A 20,960-nucleotide genomic window follows, 5' to 3' on the forward strand; every position below is an offset into this window, starting at 1 on the left:
GATATAAACTCCTTATTAGATAAATAACTTGCAGATATTTTTCTCCCATTGCATGGGTTACCTTTTTATTCTCTTGATAGTGTTCTTTGCACAGAAATTTTTAAAATGTGATGTAGTCCATTTGTCTGTTTTTGCTTTTGTTGCCTATGCTTTTGGTACCAATCAAATAAATCATTACCAAAACCAGTGTCATGAAGTTTTTCTCTTATTTCTTCTTTTTATGGTCCTAGCTCTCACTTTTAGGTCTTTTTTTTTTTTTAAGGTTTTATTTTTAGATAATCTCTACACCCAGCACGGGGCTTGAACTCACAACCCTGAGATCAAAAGTACCATATGCTACTGACTGAGACAGCCAGGCACCCCTTACTTTTATGTCTTTGATAAATTTTGACTTAATTTTTGCACATGGACTAAAGTAAAGGTGAAATTTCATTTTTTGGCATGTGGATAACCAGTTTTCTCAGAACCATTTGTTGAAAGGACTATCCTTTACCCATTGAATAATCTTGACATCCTTGTCAAAGATAATCTGACCATCTATTTCCTAGTTCTGTGATCTATTTCATTGGCCTATCTGTATGTCTTTACACCAATACCTCACTGTTTTGATTATTGTAGCTTTGTAGTAAGTTTTGAAATAAGGAAGTATGCATCTTATGTTGTTGTTCTTTTTCAAAATTGTTTTGGCTCCTCAGGGTTCCTTGAGATTCCATTTGAATTTTTTTTTAAATTTTTTTAAATGTTTATTTATTTTTGAGACAGAGAGAGACAGAGCATGAACGGGGAGGGCCAGGGAGAGAGGGAGACACAGAATCCAAAGCAGGCTCCAGGCTCTGAGGTGTCAGCACAGAGCCCAACGCAGGGCTTGAACTCACGGACTGTGATATCATGACCTGAGCTGAAGTCGGACGCTTAACTGACTGAGCCACCCAGGCGCCCCTCCATTTGAATTTTGGAACAAATCTTTCTATTGTTTCAAAAGTGCCATTGGGATTTTGATAGTGGTTGCAGTGAATCTACCACTTTTTCCTCGTTCCCTTTCATATTAGAAAATGGATATAATAATACTTACTGTTCTAAAGAAAGATTAGTTACAGGGAGATTACTTGATTCTGGCAAAATTGAACTTTAGAGAGAAAATTTTGGTAAGATCTATTATTCAGCACATTTGCCTCAATCAATCCAAATTCCAGTCTCTGTTTTCATAACCAGAGAAATCATCATATTATGTATGGGTCCTTCTTCCCAACTTGTGGTCTAGAAAAGGCCTCTTGGGAGATAGCAAGAATGCTGGAAAGCTAACCTCAATTGTTTCCCTTAAAGGGATTACAGTCTTGTACTGCCTGTTGGCCAATGTCTGAAGACTACTGTTTCATATATTTTATTCCAGTTTTTATTTATTTATTGTAGGAGAGCAAGTCCAGTATTGATTTCTCTATTATACATAGAAGTGGAAATTCTCATTTAATTTTTGAATGTCCACCATCAATACTGATTTCTGATCTAAATAGTGTGAATAAAATAACTACAGGAACAAAAATAGTTTGCTCTATTCTTTCACATCACAATGCATTTTAATTTCTAGAGCATAAGAGACTTTGTGTACTGTTTTATTTGTGGAATTTTCATGCTCGTGTTTTAAAATCCTTGGGAGAACAACAGCTATATTTTAAGGTGAGGAGGTTTTTTTTTTTTTTTTTTTTAATTTGATTACTCAAGTAACAAGAACAATTTACAGCCATAAAACTAACTCAGGAAAACATTATCTGATAAAGATAATGTCTGAAAAAAAAAAGATAATGTCTGACTCCTGCTTCCTTTCTCATATGTCTACCACCTCTTTCTCTTCCTGTTTTTCAGTTGATAGACCTTGAAATCTTATCTCAGTCATATCGTGTGACCCTCAAACCTTCTAACACTCACCTCTTACCTTCTCTGTATTTATGTGAAGAGTGCTTCTCAATTCTTGTCTCTCTCACCTTCTCCATCCTCCCTTTATTCCTGTCATATCTTGTGTTTTGCAATCTTCTGCCCATTCATCTCACTCTTTCAACTCCCAATATCTATGAATTTCACCTATGATCTAATTTAATTCTTTTCTGTTGAAAACATCAATAATATTCACTGATAATAGAACCATTATATATGAATTTCATCTGTGATCTGATTTCTTCTTTTCAAAGAATCTAATTCTTTTCTGCTAATTATAACAGCAATAATAGTATTCACTGATAATCTAATCTATGCCCAGGTTTTTTTACATACCTCTCTATACAGATCACTGCTGATCAGCATAGCAACTGTGCTTGATATTATTATAGCCATTTTTAAATTAAGGAAAAGATTCAGAAAGGATAACTAGCAACTGGAAATATTGATATTATTTCTGTATGTGTGGGATTAATAGGAAGGCCAAAAAAGAGGTCCAGTGCACATTCATTTATATTTTCTCCAGGTTACTGATATCCTGTCCCTTCAGCACACATGTTACTTTGTCCAGAACTTCCATAGTTGCTATAATGCACTCAAAATAGCCAACTTTTCTTTTAGTGAAAATAGCTTCATTTTTTACTTCAGGGGTAATTTACAGAATACCCTAAACAAGTTATTCTCTCCCCTTTAAATTTGAAAGGATCAGTCAGACCTCTGTTAGTTTCTTCCTTTGTTTCTTTCTTTTTTCTCAATACATGGCTTTGAATTTTTGTTTTGTTTTAAACTTGTTAAAGAGATCTGTTTTTAATAAATCTATGTCTGCAAAACCAGTTTAGTATTTGTAATATAAAATTTTAATTGATCAATTAATTTTTTACTTTCAGGGACTTTATAATCTAGGTGAGAGTTTCACTCATCAGACACTAACTCTCTAAGCAGTTTTGATTATAAGTACCCAGTTGAAATTTTGAGTTTTTAAATACTCTTTGCAAATCATTGGCTACTTCTATGTTCTTTCTCTAAAAATATTCATTTATGGTTTCCTTTTATATAATCACTATTCATTCAAACAATATTTGCTTTTTTTCTGTACTGGTTCTTTATTAGTAAAGTATGACATGTTGGGCTGATCATATAGTTAATTATTAAAATGACAACTATCAGATTTTGACTTCATGGTCTTACACTGCTCATTCTTGTTCATTTATTCAGTAATGGCCAGCCACAGTTTATGTGTTTTAGAAGTCCACAAACCTTGCAAAGTGATGCTTTCCTCCTTGCTTTAGACTCTTTTGTTAGTCCTGTTTTTAACTGCTAACTATGATTCTTTTCAAGATAATTGGACTATCTGGTCATAAGAGAGGCAAACTGGTGAGAGGTTAAGCACATAGGCTTGGAAATTAAAGTACATGTAGATTTTATCTTTTGCTCTACCCCTCATTAGAGGTGTCACGTTGAGAAAATCTCTTAGTCTTGGCTCTAAAGACAATATCAATACCTTTTTATTAACCTTAAAAACACTCAAGCCAAATATTCAGGTCTGAAAATAACATATTACATAAAATCCACAAACATTTGAAATGTGAAAATAATCTATCAAAAACTCAGTATCTAATTTTTTCCCCTTGAACAAGAAGGTGGTCCAGGGCTCTCCCGTGGAAGGGGCTTTTGAGATCCGGGCCTGGTTGTAAGAATGGAGTATGTCAGAAAAGGGAGGGTCCATAGCAGAACTTGGTGGAGCTTCCCACTCTGCCCTAAATAAAAAATTATATGAATGGACCAGCGGCTTTCAAAGGACCAAAGAAAGAGGTGAATATAAGTACAGAGCAGAGACTGGCATCTGGGACTACAGAGTAGTCATTGAAATCAGTGTGTAGATAAGAGATAGAGCCTAGACAGATTGCCCTTGGTGTCTATGAATAGAGGCAAGCGGTCTTGTTACTGTGTGGTAAAGCCTCAGGAACACAAGTCTTTTCTTAAAAGCTTATTTCTCTTTAATGGAAGCATTCTAATTAACAGTATAAGTATGGAATGGGTTAGTGTCTGCTAGAAACAAGGTCCTCAGCTGCTGGAAGCTACAAAAGGTTTCCTCTTCTTGAGAAGGTCGTTTTTTTGAGTGGTCAAGGTAGAAAAGTAGGGGGACAAAACTTCCAATCAGGTCTGATCACCCCAGTATATCATACTTCTGAGCTGTGGCTAACACAAAGATCCCTTAATTGGATACAATACATCCTAAAACCTACACCTTGAGATGTAATTTTATCACCAGATCACCGGCCACACTTCTATCTTCAAAGTGATTCATAGCCTTTCACAAACATTGGGGGTTTAGAGACTCAGCTTAGTTTGCAAAAACCTTTATGCCTCACAACAAAACAATGTTGAATAATTTTATGTTTTAATATCCTCTAGATGAAATATTATGTAGCTATTTAACTGTTCTATGATTTTAAAATAACATGGAGACTGTTCATGTTCACTGTCTAACTTAATATAAAAATTAAGTGGAGATCAGGCTTATAACTAAAAATGGCGACAAACAGGAGAAAGGCAAGGGGGTGGGGAATATTTTAAAACATTATCTCTGTACATCTAGATGAAGAAACTCTGGTTTATTTGATTTCTTTTCTTTTTTTGCTTTACTGTGTTCCTCAAATACTCTTTAATAGTGTTTTTTCAAAAGCACTAATAAAATTATGTATTGAGTGCTAAATATGTACCACATCAGAACGAGGTACTTCAGGGATTAAAAGTTAAATAAGAGAAAGTGGTTTTCTTAACGAGCTATATTGTAGCAGGGGGATAAGACACACATAACACAATACAAGGTAGAAAGTAGCAAATGTTACATTAGGGCTCAGAATAAGCGCTACGCAGAGGAAGGAAACGAAGGGATTATGACTACGGCCTTGTGTCATTTTTTATTTACTTGAGATCAGTGAATAATGAAGCTAAATCCATAAAATAAATCTCTGTGTAGCTTTAGAACATTTTATTTACCATTCATATTTCAGAGAATAGGAACCTGATTGATGGTACTTTACTGAATCTGTTTCCTCATGGATTTGGAAATGTGTTGTAAAGGAAGAACAAGAGTAATTTAATTTCAACAGACCTGTTTTGACATAACTCTAATTAATTGGAAAGACACCTGGGAATTACAGTAGCTTAAAGACAACTCTCAACTCATTTTTCTGGTCAAAAAAGAAATGCACGGTATGCTTTAAATAAGAAAATAACCTTTTATGAGACTTTTATGAGGAGGATTTTAAAAGCTTCTATAATTTGCTTAATGATATATAGACCTTCAACAGCTGAACTGTTAAGTTCCAGAGTGTTTCTGAAATATAAAAAAAAAGAAATCTCTTAGCAAATATGAAATTTCATACTACTCTTTTTTGAATGGTCATCTGACATCAAGATAGAAAGCATACATGGAGAATAATAGGAGGAAAAGACATCAAATATTATTATTTCATTTCAATTTAGAATAGAGTATTGTGATAGTTATATGGGTCATCTGTAGATACTATTCAAAGGGTTCCAATAATAGGATGGAAGAATGAATACAAAATAGAATTAAGCATTTTATTTATTATTCAGTTTTTATCTTTTATTTTCGGTTATAAAGAGAGACAAATATGGCAAGTGCACAATGGCTAAATTGGCAGAAAAGTGGAGTTAAGTAGCTGAGTTTAAATTATATTATTCAGAATATATTAAAGTACAATTAACAATATTAGCATTTTGGTAATTACAAAAGGAGAGAACACTTAAGCATAATTTGATTGTACTTTGAATTCATTCACATGGAAATTTTAAGAAATTTACTTAAAGCAAAGGAAAAAAATACTTTCTTGGGTAACTATATATATGTGTGTATGGTTAAATAGTTAACACTGAATTTAAAAAAATGTTTTGCATGACAAAGACATCCGTGTTCTAGCACACAGGTCCATTTCAATAGTATTGTGATGTTTTGATAACCTACAGCAGTGACTTTCCCACTTTCTTGACTACAACCCACAGAAAGAAATACATGGTAAAATCACAGTACTTAAAGTAAGCCTAGAAGATAATCTAGTTCATTCCCTCCCTTTAAGTCTGAATCATGTGTCAGCTATCAGCACAGATGTGAATCTCTTCTATTCTTAAAGCTACTATGATTCAACTCATCTGTTAAAATGATGCTAATAATATTTGCCTTGTTAGAATTAGAACTAAGTCAAAAGGTGTAGGTAAAAGACCTAGTATAAGTATCTATACATATGAGGCAGTAAAAAAGAAAAAAGTAGCAGTTATTATTATTAAGTTTATTTATTTTAAGAAAGAGAGTGTGTGCAAATAGGGGAGGGGCAGAAAGCAAGAGAGAATCCTGAGCAGGCTCCATGCTTAGCACTGAGCCTGACCTGGAGCTCAATCCCATGACCCTATGATCATGACCTGAGCCAATCAAGAGTCAGATGCTCAACCCACTGAGCTGCCCAGGCTCTCCAGCAGCTATTATTATTATTACTAATGAAATGATACAGTAACATGTTTTAAACTAAAAATATTTATTTTCAACATTTTTTTTCATATTTTTTTAGATGACTGAATCACCCATTCTACAATTCATACCCTACATTTAGCATGGATGGCAATGTCCTCTAATTTCTTCATTTCATGTTTTTCTCTCACTGCCCTTCTAGCGCATCTAAACTTGTGAGCTCCTTAAGGTTGGGAGTTCTGTCTTATTCCAATGTTATCCCCAGTGTAGAATATTGACCTGGGCACACAGTAAATTCTTAGCATGTATTTGTTCAGTAAGTGTGAATATAAAAATATTTTTAACTAATATATTCTTTTTTCCTTTTTAGGCTAATTTTATTTTTGAAAAAGTAATGTTATAACAGTGTATAAGTCAAATATATGTAACAAAATGTAATAATTTTCTGTCAAATTCTTCTCCAATTCCTTTCCTCAGAGGCAATGATTTTTTTACTCCTTTAGAGATTTCTTCTTCATACATATCTATATTTCTAAATAATATGCATATACTTTAATATTTTGATTGTTCAATTTTAGATGTTTTAAATTTTTTTTAATGTTTATTTCTGAGAGAGAGAGAGAGAGTGTGAGCGGCACAGAGAGAGGGAGACACAGAATTTGAAGCAGGTTCCAGGCTCTGAGCTGTCAGCACAGAGCCAGATGTGGGGCTTGAGCTCACGAACTGGGAGATCATGACCTGAGCCTAAGTCCCATGCTTAACCACTTTGCCACTCACATGCCCCTCAATTTTAGATGTTATCTATTGACAACATGGTCAATTGACAAGATGGTCATTAAGGATTTAACTCCCTGAAACTTCTGTAGGGGTCAAGGGCAGGCCAAACCAAAATATACCACTTTGGACTCTGGACTATTTTCAGCTGAAGGCAATTGAGACCCTGAGGGCTCAAGAGAGACATTTGCTGCTCCCCTAACTATATAGAAGACTCTAAATTGGGAGTCTTTTCCAGAATACGGGTTATTATCAGAGATAAGTTTTATCTGAGTGACCCATCTGTATGGTAGGACAAAACCTAATTATCAAACACCTGCTCTTCTTCTCATGGTCCTGCGATGCCTTCCTTCCCTTTGAAGTCTCAGGCCACTACCCCATTCTCCGTAGTTCAGGATGACATATATACCTCATTTTGCCTGTCTTCGGAATTTCATGTCTATGTGGGTTTCCATGCATACAGAGCTAAATTTGATTTTCTCCCATCAATCTGTCATACGTCAATTTGATTCTTAGTCCAGCTAGAAGGACGTTGAAGGGCAGAAAAAAATTAATCCTCCCTATAATTTTGTCTCCTCTGCTTTCCTTCCCCACCTCCCACAATAAAGTTACATTAAAAGCTTTGTTTAGATTTAATTAATCACTGTCATTATTATGATTACATCAATATTTATAGTTGAGCATTTTAGGAATTTATTAAAGTTACATTTTCTTTTATGCTTTTATTTTCCTTGAGAATAATAGCCTTGATTTTTCATTAGATTCATTTCATTTGAACATTTTGCTAACTATTCACAATAGCATTTTAGTACCATTTTCCCTAAGATCATTCTTAGGTAGTCCATCAGTTGCAGTTATTTTTTTTTTAAGGAGTCATCCATCTGAAGAACTCCATTCTTTTTTTATTGAACTCAGTGCTTTTTAGGGATACTGCAAAGCATTTGTCCAGAAACTTCTCTTCCTTGCAATGCTGAGAATTTCCTTCATTTTCTTCTGATTTGAGTGTCCTGTGTTCTTGATCTCTTTTTTTCATCTTTTTTACTCCATTGTTTTATTGGAGCACATCTTCTAATTATTTCCTGAGAAAGGCTGCATGGCATGGGAAATATGATTTTTAAGAATTTGCATATGTGAAAATATATTTTACTATAACACAAATAGGCTTGGCATCAATTTCTATACTGAAATAATTATTTTTTCTTAATTTTGAAAGTGCTACTCTACTCTCTTTTAGAGAACAGTATTATTCCTCACTTTTGCATGGCATACTTACTGGTCTTTTTATCTCTCTTAAAACTTGTCTCGTTATCCTGAAATTTCACTTATGGGCCTTAGTCGGATTTATTTTTCTTCCTTCCTTCCTTCCTTCCTTCCTCTCTCTCTCTCTCTCTCTTTCTCTCTCTCTCTCTCTCTCTTTCTTTCTTTTCTTTCTCCTGTCAGTGGGCACTTTCATATGGACACTCATGTCTTTAGTGTTGAGAAATTTTTAAGAAATGTTTATTTTTGAGAGTGAGAGAGTGCAAGTGGAGGAGGGATAGCATGAAAGGGGGGCGGAGGATTCCAAGTCTGCTCTGCGCTGACAGCGGAGAGCCTGATGTGGGGCCTGAACTCACAAACCTTGACATCATGACCTGAGCCAAAGTATGATGCTCAAAAGACTGAGAAAAAAATTTCTTAGGCACCCTGAGAAAAAATTTTTTTAATTATTTTATTGGTGATTCTCTGACTACTGTTTTACCTGGTTTCTCTTTTTGAAAAATCCATGACTCAAATATTTTGTCTCCTAAACCATCTTCTTATTTTCTCTTCTTTCCTGTCATTTCCCATCTCTTTGTCTTTGTACTCTAATTTCTGGATCACTTCCTTGACATTATATTTCATCACTACCATTGGGTTTTTCATCTCTGCCATCACATACTTTTTATTATGTTCTCTTTTTTGTTTCCCAAATGTTCCTATTTATTGCAAGAGATCTTGCAATTATTCTCTGACTTCTTTGAGAATATTTGAACTTTCTTCTTCTTTTAAGGTCTTTGTTCCAATTATTATTTTTGTGTCTATCCTTCATGACAGATGCTTCCTCAGATGACCTATTAATCTTATCTTCTCATTTGAAGGGTGGGGAACTAAAAATTGTTAACATTGAGCCAGCCTCTGGAAGCCAGGAAGGCAAAACACAGTGGTCTCCACATTCAGCATTCGGCATTCAATATGTCTGTATTCACTTATTCACCTAATTTTCACACTGTGCCTGGTTTGTCCCAGCCCAAAGACCTTGTGTTTGTCTTCAAAGAACAGAACTCTTTCTGCTAGGTTGAAGGAGGATAGACACCCTGCTGCAGAGGGTGACGTAAGGGATCTGGAGATCTGACTACTGTTATGCCCAGAATTCGTGATCCCCAAAGACCACTAGGGAGCCGAGTCTGATGCAAAAGCAAAAGAACCTTTATTTGAGCTAGCTGGAGCTCAATCCCCTACCTGCACCGATGCAGATGTGAGATACCGGAGAGAGAGCGAGTTTCAAAAGCACAAAGGTTTTATAGGGGTCTAGGGGCAGTTGGTGAGGTAATGGCTGTGGCCTCAGCCGATTGGCTGGGGAAGGGTCGTGGCCTTGGCTGACTGGCTGGGGAAGGGTTGGATTCCTGTTACACAGGTCGCCGGGGTGTTTTGATCGGGAAGTTTGAACGGGTGAGCGGGAGGTTACTCAAGGGGAGGAGGCATGGTCTGAGGTTTCTGTGATTTTCCCGGAAAGGGGTCATGTCGGGGACATAGTCACTCAAGGTGGAGGACACAGAACAAGATGGAGTCGGCCGGCGTAGGTCTGCTCTTTCAACTACTTAAGCAGTGTTCCACCAATCTTCCATTTTTAGCCTCTGCCTTCCCTGTCAGACTAGAGGTGGCACCAGTTGCTAAGCCTTTTGTGCATTCTCCATACAAATCATGTTGGTTCTGTGCCGTCTCTCACTCTAAATTCACCCTTTTCACCTTCTCTGTGAAAATGGAGATGGGCCAATTACATATTTTCTTTGCAGACAGCATAACGTCAAGCTTTGTCACTAGAGGGTGCTGGAGAGACATTCTAGGAGGAAGGGGCTTTCCTTCCTAGTTCCGGAGTGTTCCTTTTGTCTGGCTCCTGCAGCATGGGTGGCTTTCGCAGCACCAGACTTTTCCATTCCAGGCAGCCTCTCCAGTGCCCAGCTTTGCCGTTCATGTTGGGCAGGAGAACCCAACAGCTGGCAGCTTCTTCAGCATTTCCACCCTCAGGCAGTTTTATGATGGAGGCTTCCAGTGAGTCATCTCCCTATGAACAGGTTTCACTGGCACCCTAGAGGGTGTATTTCCAGCAAGTCCCACCAGTGCAGCATCACAGGATCCTCTCTGTATTCAGCGAGCAACTTCCGTGCCCTCTCCAACAAGGTCTGGATTGTAGCCTTTGGGAGCAGAGGTAGGCTTGTCCTTGGGCTCTATCTCACCCTAAGAGGTACTGGCTGCTTCTTATATCTGCTATTCCTATATTTTCTACAGTCCTTTTTACTTCTTACTAGCTAATTTCTGGGTATCCCAACCTGCTGTTATAGTTAGTAATTCTTTATATTAAACCATCTCTGTTCAAATTACTCTGATTCAGTCCTGAATGCTAAGGTCACTGTGAACCTGCACTTCAAGCCCATAAGAGCCTGTCTATCACCTACAGGGTAATAGCATGGTATGCGTGCTCTTTTTTATCTGCCCTTGACCATCTATGCATATCCTCTGGCTATCCTGACTGCCCTGTGCTCTGCTACCCATCTCTAAACAACCCCTCTCCCCCGCCAGGAATACTAAATTACTAGAATTTTCACAATTCACAAAGCAGATTAATATTCCTGCGCCTTAAGGGTGTGCAGTCCCTTTACTTTAAAAATACCTTAACTCAGCAACATAGTCATCTTGAAAGATTGTTCAATGCCATCTGAAGAGCCTTCCCTGATCTTTTCTCCCTCTTGAGATTTGTTGTTTTTACCTCTTGTTCCCTTAGGGCACAAGCTGTTCACAGGTGTGTGCCCTGAGTTTACAGTGAACTCTTTATCTTTCTTTCTGTTACCAGACCTAGCATATTACCATTTTGTCACATCGTAAAAACTCAATAAGCTTAGAGGAATGAATCAGTGTGTTGAATTGTAAGGTATCTAATTTACAATTTCTTCCATAGAGAATGAATATAAAGCAAAATCAAGGTGAAATTTCAGGAGAGGGAAAAATAGTAAGTGATAGGACGATTCTTCCCTGATGTGTAGCCCTATTTCCACTGCTAATGCCACAATTACAGCTGTACTAACCTGCTATTTCAAAGCAGCTGTCAGACCAGTTTGAGCACGGTGCTCTTCGCAACTCACAAGATTAGCTCAAAGTGATACAGGTGCTCCTAATTTAGTTGGAGCAAAGTAACACTTCTAATTTAGGTAAAACAAATCATTGGTATGTTTCAGTATTTTGACGGACATTTGCATTTCTAGATCAACAGAGATGACTGACAATCTGTGGTTCTCCAAAAAAGTGCAGAAGTTAGCATTTCAAGGATTCCTTACATTTACCAATTTAAAACTCTATACCACTATGTTGGGATCTCCCTGGGCTGGAATTTGAACTAGACACAAGGACTACTACACTAAATTAGTATGACTACAAATTGTTTGTTTCTTTCTCAAAAATTAACCTCAATATGACAGAAAAAATTATTAATTCCAACTGTGAAGTAAAGATTTCTGAATTTTCCAGGTACTGTTTCAGTGATCTTCTTTGAAATGCAGATATTTAAATATTTATTAATTAGGTTTATATTTTGTGCAGGCATGTGCAGGTTGGTAAAGATATAATGTTAAATAAGTTATAGAATGCACAAATCATGGGTACTCACTAAATGTACTGATATGTTTGTTAGGCATTGAAATACTCATAATGCTTGCTTTTGACTAACATTTGTACTCACTTAACAAACTTTTGTTTTCAAGAAATCTGTAAGATGGGCAAGAATTATCTTCTTTTTACAGTGGAAAGGTAGCTGAGCAGTAGTCACACAGTATGTTATAGAATAAAGACTTTAATAAAGGGCTCTGTCCACCATTCTGGTTGAGATAAGTACATAATGCAGATTGAACTATAAAAAGATCAACTTTTTAATTAACTGTTTAATTCTCTTTCTTACATAGAGACTCATGCAAAGGTGGACCACCAAAAATATCTACAAATTAGACGGTAAGTACTAGACTTCTAAATGACCTCTACACAAATCATTTCAAAGGAACATTCTGTTAATGATTTTAGGTAATTGCTTACATAGCTGTTTTGGAAAAATAAATTTCCTCTTAAAGATTTAAAATAAAATCAACAGCAAATTGTAGGTGAAGAGATGGGGCTCTATAGTGTAGGATCTGGGCAAACCAGAAAGTAATAAACCCATCTGTTTCATTTGTTGAGCAAATGTTTATATGCTCCTTCTTTGTTCTATTCGTGGATATAGGCCTATAGAGATAGAAAAACAGCAATCTTTTGTGGTGAGCACACTAACAATTATGATCCAAATGCTGTGGGGAACCGGGGGATGAGACTGATCCACTTGTTTCAGGGAATCAGGGAAATAAGGGAAATCAAAGAAGAAATTACATTTGAGTTAAATCTGGAGGTTGAATTGAACAATCCAGGAGAAGAGGAGGAGAGAGGCCATTTCCAGGAGAGGGACCAGTACATGCAAAGACTGGTAGTTGTGTAAACATACAATGTATTTTAGAAGATGTGAGGAATTCAGCATGGCTCAAGAATAGCTGAGGCTGGAAGGATAGATGCAGTCATATTTGAAGGAGCCTTTGGTTATGAGGTTTTTGCTTTTTATATTATAGGCAGCAAGGAGGCATTGGAAACTGATAGATTATGGCAGGGATAATTGATAAAACTCAGCATTAGGTTGGGCGTGAAAGAGATACCAAATGCTTAAAACCAGGAAAAAATATAAAGAAGAAGATAAAGGACCTGCAGAACACCTCCTGCATGTGGCGTTCCCTTTTTGATGGTAGGAGAGGAGTAATTTCATACCCTAATTTTGTGGTTTCCTACCCTGCAGGCCCTCTTTTCCTCTCAAATTGCCATTAGGATTTTAGCCTTTGGTTCCATTTCTTCTTATCTTAGCGTTCTGCTTTCTTTCAGAACATTACTTATGGCTGGTTTGAAGATCCTGTTCACTATCACTTAGCTCTCCCTTATTTGTAATGATACTTTTCAGAAGGCTAATCTTATCACAACATACAAGAGAAAAACTCACCACCTTGGAAAGTAAGACCGTGTATAATATAGAAATACCACACAAAAGTTCAGAGACTTGCCCCCGTTGTGAAATATCTAGAGATCTAGTGGTCTGGAGCATGTTGATGTATCTCTTTGAAGATGAAGGGCAAGTTATTGCACCTGCCTCCTCTAACACTAAGAAAGAGACAAACCCCTGTAGGCTTCTTTGGATTTTTGGAGGCAATATATGTTATTCCAACTTATTTACCAAATATCTCCAAAGGCTGCCAGTTTTTTTTTTTTTAATGTTTATTTATACTTGAGAGAGAGAGAGAGAGAGAGAGACTGAAAGTAAACAGGGGAGGGGCAGAGAGAGAGGGAGACACAGAACTCGAAGTGGGTTCCAGGCTTAGCGCTATCAGCACAGAGCCTCACGTGGGGCTCAAACTCACAAACTGTGAGATCATGACCTGAGCCGAAGTTGGACACTCAACCAACTGAACCACCCAGGTGCCCCTGCCAGTTTTGAATAGAACCAGAAAAAGAGAGGTCTCTGTATTGGATCTAGCCTGCCATACAAGCTGCTCCATAACTTGGGACGTATAACCGAACAGTTCTTATGGCTCTTGAAGGGTCAGAGATATGTAGAAATACTATTTGGAACCTTTGGCAGTCCCTACAAGTTCGTCATAGCACAGAGCTTTAACAATTTTGGAGCAAAGCTTTGCATTCTCTGTAAAAAAAAAATCTCCTCCTTTTTGAAAAGCAGCTTCTGGCTTATTACTGGGCAAGTCATAAGTAAATGAAAGCTTGATCCTGGACCACTAAGTTACCAAATCATCTGAGCTGCCTATCATGAACCAGGTATTTGGCAACACTCTAAAATATTGGGCATGTATAGCAGCACTTCATCATCAAATGAAAGTTGTATACACATGATCAGGATCAAGCAGGTCTTGAAGGCAAAAGTTAGTGCAGAGCAAACATCACAGGTGCCCATGGCCCCTATTTTTTCTATGTTGTTTCCTCCATCTCAACCTTACCTATGACCTGATAGGGAGCTCCCTAAGACCAACCTACTAAGGAAGAACAAAATTTGCAGTTTGGTTTACATGTGGTTCTGCACAATACGCTAGCATGACTCTAAAGAAGAAAGCTGCAGGGCTACAGCTCCACTCAGTGATAGCCCTAAAGGGCAGTGGTGAGGAAAATCCCTCCAATGGACAGAACTCAGAGCAGTGCATATGGTTGTTCATTTCTTCCTAGAAGAAGAGATGGCTGAAGACATGCATCTACCCTGATCCATATGCAATTCTTAACATTTGAAAGAACTGTCAGAGACTTGGAAGGAGCATAATCAGAAAATTGGTTAGAAGATAGTCTAGGGAAGAGATATGTAGATAGACGTCTCTGTGTCTACACATAAGAAAATATTTGTGATCTATATCAATGGTCAACAAAGAGTGACACCAGTCTAATAATCACGTAAAAAGTTGCTATTCTGTGGATGTTGGTGAGGATCTATCCCCAGCTACTGCTGTCCTCTCCAAATAAACATAGAAGGTGGCCACAGAAACAAGAATGGAGGTTTTGGATGGACTCAGCAACACAAGGCTAATTTGGCCATAGCTGCTGTCAAATGCCTAACCTGCCAACAAACAAAATCTGATACACTGGTATGGCACCATTTGTCTGGTAGTCTTGCCAGGCACCTGCTGGCAGGATGATCATATTGAACTACTTCCATCATGCTGTTTTATTTTCATTGGAATAGATACTTCTCCGGATATGGATTTGCCTTTCCTATCTGTAATGCTTCTGCCAAAACCATCACCCTTGGACTTATGGAATGCCTTATTTGACATCATAGAATTCCACACGGCATTACCCCTGACTAATGGACTTATTTGACAACAAACGAAGTGTGGCAATGGGCTTGTGTTCATAGAATTCACTGAACTAAGCATGCTATCTATCACCCTGGAGCAGCTGGCCTGATTGAACTGTTGAGTAACTGTATGAAAATTCAGCTGTGGTGCCAGCTGGATAGCAACTTTGTGGACTGAAGTCATGTCTTCCAGGACTAGGTATATTATTTGAATCTGAGTCCAAAATACAGTAGTATTTTTCCCATGCTAAGATTCAAGGGAAAGAAATAGGAATGTCTATCTATGAACATTTTTCTTCTTATTTCTGTACCTTTTGACTTTTCTGGTTTGGAGATCTTAGTTCACAAGGGAGGATACTTCCCCTAGGGGACGTAGCAATGGTTTCACTAAACTGACTGTTGAGACTAATTGGCCACTGTGGGTTCCTCGGGCCACCTAACCAATTGGCAAAAGGGGGGATTACTATACTATCGGAGTGATTGATTCTGACTATTAAGATAAAATTGGGTTACTTCATTTTGGGATTCTTTGAGGTGTCTCATAGTATTTTTATGTCCTATGATAAAATTTAATGAAAAATTGTAACTAATCAGTAGAGGCAGAACAGGTAAATGTACATACAGGCTATTTCAAAATTAAAGTTTTGATAATCTGACTCAAAAGAAACTACCAGCAACTGAGATGCTTACTGAGAGAAAAGAGATTATGGAATGGCTAGTGAAGAAGGTCATAATATCAGCTATTATTATATGATCAGTTAGTGAAATAAGGAGTATTATAGTTATGAGTATTTCTTCCTTATTTTGCCATGAATTTAGTTTTATCTATACTAACTGATCATTTTCCTTTCTTATTTTCTTTTACTAAAGAAGATAGTGGTTAAACTGATGTCTCAGTGTTTAGTTGCAGGACATCAAGAAGGGAGTGTGGAGAAGAAATCACTCTAAGGTGGTATCTTACATATACTTCTTTGGGGAGAGGAATAGTGTATTTTCAGTAAGCAAGAGATAGTTGCACGATGTTAGGCAGAAGCATGGTTTTTCTTTTACTTTATATGGAATATGGTTAAAAGAGGTATGCACTGATGACAGGTTGACTAGGAGAGAAAAGATTGTGCTGTGTCAACTTGATTAAGCTAAGAACCACATTTCCCAGAATTCTCTTTGCTGTAAGATTACAAATTAAAGTTGACCAAAAGAGAACTTGCATCAGATTTGGAAGGCACAAGTGTGAAACAGCAACCTTTATTTTCTGGAGATTTCTGAGGTCAGTTAAAGTGACAGGAGCTTTTCTTCCCAACTCTTGGTCCTCATGATTAAGATCAGTTCCAGGCTTTATCACCAGATGCATGGCTGTACTTTGACAGACACATTTCATAGACCTCTCCCCCTCCCCCGCCCCCGCCATAGTCCCACTTTGGTGGCTAGATATGCTGGTCTTCTCAGAATTCCCTGAAATTATGGACAGTTTTACTTGCACAGGTGCTTCAGGAGAACTCACTAGAGACTCCTTCTTAGGTTCTCCTACTGTCGATTCCCTAGCTCTTCCCACAACTGTGTGAGGTTTACTTCCTACAATATATTCCTTATCCTGCAGCACTCATAGTGACTCTGCTTCTATGGCTGAACCACACATGACATCCAATCTCTGAATTTCTTCAAATCTTCATAATCTTAAGACAACTGACTAAGTGAGTTTTAAGGAATTAGGAAGTTTTCCTGTGCAAGTTTTCTTTCTTCAGAAATTTAACAAATATTAAATATCAGAAAGATTTAGAAATTAACAATTTGATTATTGAAGAGAATGGTAAGACTATACACAACCTAGGTGATTTCATACTTTCAGAAATACATCTTGAACTTACTGAAGGAGAAAATGGAATTTAATGGCTCAAATAACTGAGAAATGCAGGTTGTATATATGGGCTTTGGGCATGGCTAAATTTAGGTGCTCACAAAATGTTATCAAAAGTCTCCCTCTCTCTCTGCACCTGCACATAGTGGATTTTACTTGGGTGGTTTCACCCTCAAAGCTCTCTAATTGGTGCCAAAGATGAGCATTGGTAGTTCCAGGCTTATATTCGACCAACTTGCCAACACCAGTGGAAAAAGAGTACTCTTTTCCCAATACTTTTTAGCAAAAATCTTCAGCCTAATTTGGCTGACCTGACTTGGGTCATGTGCCATCTCTTAAGCAGTAATTGTTTATTCTGACTGTGAATGATAAGGTCAGAGCATACTCCTAGATCTGGGGCAGCCCATCCAAATATCATGCATTGAAAATAGAAGGGTCGATAAGAAAAAGAGGGATTCTGTTGCCAAGGATGCTTGATGGGTAAAATCAATACATCTCCACGATAGCAGTTTTCCCATAAACATGTACACTTTCTTTTAATTCATAGACTTCAACATTTATTTTTATACATACATTGCTCCCATGTAACAAAAAACAACTATTTTATGCACAACAAATACTGCAGTCACCTCCCGTCTAAAGAGTCAAATGAGTGTTGTAAAGTTATCTTATTACTCTAGATCAAGATCTTTGCTTTGTAACTGTTAGTCTCAGACATAGCTTCTTATTATCCAGCAGTATATGACTAATGATATATTTGTTTAACCACCTACAGCAAATGTAATAGACGATGGTGGAGTAAATAAAGGATGAATTCAAAAAAATTCTCATTTGAAAATGAGAAGAGGGAAAAAGTAAATAAACAGTTGTTTTACTCATTAAGGATTGCAAATTCTTACTGCCCAGGACAGTGGGTCCTTTGGTCAGGAATCTGCATTACAGTGGATTTTACTTGACAGTTATTTTCTTCTGGGCACATTTGAGATCTGTTTTTGATGGCTGCCATATGTTAACAACACACTTCCTATTGGTGAAGTTTTGGTGGTGGAGGGAATGCTTATGGGTTAAGTACTTACAAGCATTTGCTTGCCAGGTTTGGGGTTTTTCTAAAAGGGAAACATTAAAACCTTGGTAGGCATCCAGTTAATTTGCATTTGGTTAATACTGTAGACTAGTAACTGGAAATTGAGATCATGTTGAGTCATAATTTCAAGAGAAATCTGAGTCTGTAGTTTCTGTTTCTTAGCAGTAGGCTGCAATGCTCTACTTACCTTCCAACTCTTAGCTTAAAGGTTTATAATGGTAAAGAACAACTGGTTAGGATTGGAAGTCATAACTAATTCTCTTCATATCTCTAGGTGGTATGACTGGGAAAACACTTTCCACCATCTTTTAATTAAGATAATTAGACTGGTGTTTCTGTCATTTTCACCTGAAAACTTCCTACCTAACACCTTCTTCAGGCAGGGAGTAGCAGTTGAGGTTCTTGGATGGGCCTGGAAAATCATTTTGTAGCTTCTCGTAGATCCTCTTCTTATCTACAATGTTGTTGTCAGACTCCTTGACTTTCCATGCAGTAACTTTTTCTTGGGGTGAAACATTTGACTTTTTCAGTTTTTCATGCACAGAGCTATTTGAATCTCAGCTGTCCTGGGTTGTTATATGAGCCATAGAACAAGATTGTGTTTTCTCCTCCTTCTCCTCCTTCTTCACTTTTAAACAGTCAAGATTAAAGTATTGAGAACTGGCTATAATATTCCAGGATCCTGACATGTTTTTACCAAATTCCCTCAAGTTCTAACCTCAGTACACACATAACCTGAGTCCAAAGATATGAAAGGTAGCAGTTTAATTATCTGCTTTGCTACTTCATAGCACAGATGGATTGCATTCTAGCTAGAGAACATTCATTACCCTGCAGTCTACCTTGGCTTGGCCAACACAACATTTTTAAGATTTGTCAGTGACAACAACTAACTTCCACATTAGCCAGGATATTTTTAGTGATGATGACAGCAACCTCAATCTAATTATCTTAATTCAAAAGAAAAACAAGTATTTATTAGTTCCCAAACCTGAAAAGGCCAAGGGTAGACCTTGGGTTGAGGCATGGCCAGATTCAAATCAAATAGTGGAGTGCTTTAACAATGTCATAAGAAATTGGTTTCTTTCCATTTCTAGCTCTATTTTCCTCCACTCTTAGGCAGACTCTCTTATGATCTGAGAAAAATGAGCATGGGAAACTCCAGGCTTCTCAATTTTCTGGCAGTATAGTACCCTTGGTGGAAGAAGCCATCAAAAGTCCTGGGCTATCTTTGATTGTCCTAACTTGGGTCACACAACCAGTTCTTTATCAGTGACTAGAGTCACTGGCTCTCACTAGTCAGGCTTAGGTCTACTATGCACTCTTGATGATGAGAAGATGAGGAGATTCTTGAAAATAAAAGACATGGAAATAACAGACATGTACCACTGTCATAAAGAGAACTAGGCCAGGAGTCAAGAAATATAGTCTAATCACAGTTCCATCACTTTCCAGCCATCTGGCCATTTCTGGGGTTTAATTTCCTCATCTGTAAAATAAATACATTAATACTAAACTCAACTATTTCATGAGATTTTTGTTTTGGAAAGATGAGATTGTATATAGAACCTCAGAAGATATATATAGAAAGCAGATATTAAAATTTTTGGATAATATTTAAAAGCAATGTTTATGTTGCTTTAAAAACATGTTATTTTCAGCATTAAAAAGATATAACTACATAAGCCCAACCCTTAGGACAATAATGGTACTATCATTTTTAAATATTCCGTCTCATCTTTCTTCTTTCTTTTTCTTGCTTTCTTCCTCCCTCAAAAACATTTTCTCATATAGCTATATAATCTACAATTTTCAGCTTTAATGGCAACATTTCATCCATCAGACATAAATAACTTTCCTAACAAGTCTTATATTGTTGGACATTTAAATTATTTCTTTTTTTAATGCTTATTTATTTTTGAGAGAGTGAGAGACACAGAGCACAAGCGGGGAAGGGGCAGAAAGAGAGGGAAACACAGAATCTGAAGCAGGCTCAAGGCTCTGAGCTGCAAACTCACATATGGCACCTGAGTGGAAGTTGGACGCTTAATCCACTGAGCCACCCAGGTGCCCCTTAAATTATTTCTTATTTCTCAACATTATAAATAATACTGTGATGAATATAATTATTTTTATGGAGTTGCACTTAGTACCAACATTTCTAAGGCTCTTGATATATAGTTAGCTGTCTTTTTAAAATAGTTGTAGCAAATTACATCATTCTTAGCAAGGAATAGAGGTATAATTTCACTGTGCCCTTCCTGGTTATAGTGGATGCTACTGTTGTCTTCCTTACATTCCTTGTATTGTACCATTTTGGTGTATTCAGATGATTTTCAATGGGTGACCTCTGTATTTCTTTGTCTGGACTTTTTCTGGGATACAAAAGGCATTTCTTTCCAAGTGTGTGCTTCAGGTCAGAAATGCTGGGGAACTGAACAGCATGGAAGGTTTTTTGTGTCTCGTGTCCATGAAATACAGCCAGATCAACACTAAACCATGCTGCACACCTAGAAAACTGATTTTAGGGTTAACACAACAATCTGCACAACCTGAACCACAGAACTCAGCAGGTACACGATGCGGAGAGGTGAAATGGGGGAGAGAGAAGCCACAGAGGGCAGGGAGTGAGCTGTTTTTGCTTGTGGAGAGAGGACAGAGGGAGGGGGAGAGTACGGGA

The 20,960-nt window shown here is 37.3% G+C and overlaps 1 protein-coding gene across 7 annotated transcripts in view; it reads left to right on the top strand.

The window, feature by feature from the left end:
* PKIB (cAMP-dependent protein kinase inhibitor beta) overlaps positions 1-20,960 on the top strand; it is a 170,795-nt gene that overhangs the window by 8,630 nt on the left and 141,205 nt on the right. For 6 of the 7 annotated variants that reach the window (XM_042939733.1, XM_042939739.1, XM_042939732.1 and 3 more), the window contains exon 3: positions 12,385-12,430. The gene's annotated coding sequence lies outside the window, so the exon portion shown is untranslated. Of the gene's footprint in view, positions 1-12,384; positions 12,431-13,375; positions 13,502-20,960 lie in introns of all 7 variants that reach the window. The other variant, XM_042939734.1, reaches the window with a different exon arrangement.

Source organism: Panthera leo, chromosome B2 (genome assembly GCF_018350215.1).
Source record: "Panthera leo isolate Ple1 chromosome B2, P.leo_Ple1_pat1.1, whole genome shotgun sequence".
Lineage (NCBI taxonomy): Eukaryota > Metazoa > Chordata > Mammalia > Carnivora > Felidae > Panthera > Panthera leo.